The sequence below is a fragment of the Elephantulus edwardii genome, unplaced genomic scaffold (assembly GCF_000299155.1).
Source record: "Elephantulus edwardii isolate Elephantulus edwardi_28Jun2011 unplaced genomic scaffold, EleEdw1.0 scaffold00292, whole genome shotgun sequence".
In the NCBI taxonomy this organism is placed as follows: Eukaryota; Metazoa; Chordata; class Mammalia; order Macroscelidea; family Macroscelididae; genus Elephantulus; species Elephantulus edwardii.
In genome coordinates this window covers 52,192-54,646 of record NW_006400042.1, presented here as the reverse complement: position 1 = coordinate 54,646, position 2,455 = coordinate 52,192, and positions in this window count along the sequence as shown.

Sequence of the window (2,455 nt, the reverse complement as noted above, 5' to 3'; positions counted from 1 at the left end):
TTTCTACCTGTGAAAACCTACTGGTGGGGCAGCTCTGAGTGTGTCCTGACTGACCACAGAGACGGCCGATAACAAAAGAGGCCTTTGTGTCCCTCATGGAAAATCCAACTTCTCTATGACATCCACCAGCTGCTTTGTAGGAAGTGCAGTCCTTTCTCATGCTGTTTTCAGGATTTAAACCTGATGCAACATCCACTGGGAGTCAGATTGACTCTTTAGCAGGGAGAGCATGAGAAATGGTGCAGACATCTTTTCAGGGTATTCGACAACTTTGCTTGTGAAATGACTTGAGTGCTCTAGTGGTTGAAGACATGATCCTTTTGTTGATTGTAAACCTTGCAAAAAAAAAATTGAGGAGAGAGGGATAGAGTGTTGAAGGAACGTTGATGTGACAAAAATTTCGGACCAATTTTCGAGTCAGTCTGAGTGTGAAGTCCCTGTGTTCACACCACTCGTCATTTCCTGGCCGCACCCTGGATGTGGTGGTCAGGCTGTGATTCTCAGCAGCCCACAGGCGTCCCTTGCCTGTGTCTGTATTTACCATTTACTTCACAAGAGCTGAACACTTGGTAGAGACCTTCCTTAACCCTTCTGTTTTTAAAGTTTGTCCTTTTTCAGTTTCTACGAGATGACAGAGACTTGAGGGGAATTAATCAATGGTTGAGTTGATGTCATTGAGTCTGATCCTCCAGTGGGTTTTCAGAGGCAGTTAATCGCACGGGAGGAGATTTCCCATCCTTCTCCCACGGAGCAGCTGGTGGCCTTCAACCATGTACTTTTAGAATTGTCAACCATGTACCTTTGGCATTGCAACTGGTTGCATTTGGGCCACGAGATCTGTGGAAATAAACTGTATAGGACAGCAAACATAAAGATAAGAAATATATTTTAGTATGAGGAATTAGGGCTTTGTTTTTGCCCTTAGGACAATTTACTAAAGCAGCTATATTCTAAGAATCCAGAAGTAGAGGTGGGCTGAGTTTCTGATGTTCTGGTGCATGGATTGTATTTTTCTCTACATTTGTCCTGAAGGATAAGCAGGTGACTGCAGGATCCCATTTCAAGTCTTAGGGCTCTGCTCCTGCAGTCCTGCACGTGTCCAGTCTCTCTCCCAGAGCCCTGGGATTTTCTATTCTCAGTGAATCACCCTTTCTTCTTGCAGACTGAACACCTTTCCTCAACATTGTCTATTTCAGGTCTGAAGGAGATCTCGTCCGGTGCAGACAGATAAGGAGCAAGAGGGACCAGTGTACATTTTTTAAAATTGCAAGGAAGATTTCAACCACTGTGAAAGGAGGGTGGGCCAAACATTATTCATCTGCCTCCAGAGTATCTTGGGTTCCTCTCACACTTTGAAGGCCCTTCCTGAAGGGATTTTGTGGTGTTTTAGTGAAGATCTTAGAACTGCAGAAAGCAGAGCAAGGAAATGGTGAGTCCTGGATAAAAGCGTTCTCAACTGTTAATTGATGTTATAGGATAGGAACTTTGATAGTAATTTTTTTTCTCAGGTGTATCAGGGTTTGTTTGTTTGATTGTTGTAAAATAGAATATGTCATTCATTGTAACGTTTTTGTCATTATTTTACATGTTCTTCCCTCTTCTTCTCCCTTCCGCATTCTGCAGTGTACCTCTTATCCCAGTATACATATAACACTTAATGATACATGCATTTTGGATAATTCTTCCCATCATCTGATGTCATTCCGTCTTCGTTATCCTTCCACTCCTTTTCCACTCATTCTTCTGCAGCTCTGTATCTGTCCTATTTGATAACATGAAATAGTGAATGTGATACATCAAGGAACAAGTCAGAAGTCTGATTCCCTGACTATCATTTGTTCGTTTTATCAGTCTTTCCATGTCATGGTTTGTTGTTATAACCATTGTGGGACATGGTACCATTCTGATCCTGAAGATGTTGTGTGTTTTAGGAGCCATTGTTGTCCAAAGATGTAGTCATTCTCTTCAGCCAGGAAGAGTGGGCTTTGCTTAGCGTTGATCAGAAGAATCTCTACATGAATGTGATGATGGAAACACTGAAAAGTCTGGACTTCATAGGTAAAAATAACATTTTCTACCTTTTAGAGTTCTCCCAACAAACATAAAGTTTTCCCGGTGTTTGAACAGTGCTTTTTAATTTGCACCAAAAAAAATTGAAATTCTCTGTACAAGAGCTCATCGGTGGGTACTTCTCTTTTAGCAGTTACCAGTGCCTAATTTATTGATGCAACATTCTATGATTCTGCTTTTGTGTTTGTGACATTAAATGGATTCATTTCTGTAACTCTTTAAGTGTATTCATTAACTTCTGAAGTCTTTTGGGTAGTGGGATTGACACTGAGTTTGGGCCAATGCATTGCTTAATTGTTCATTTGCTTAAGATCTTTCTCATTACTTGCTTTACTGTGCAAGAGGTAGGAAAAGGCTTTTTTTATTTGTTTGTTTGAGGAGACAG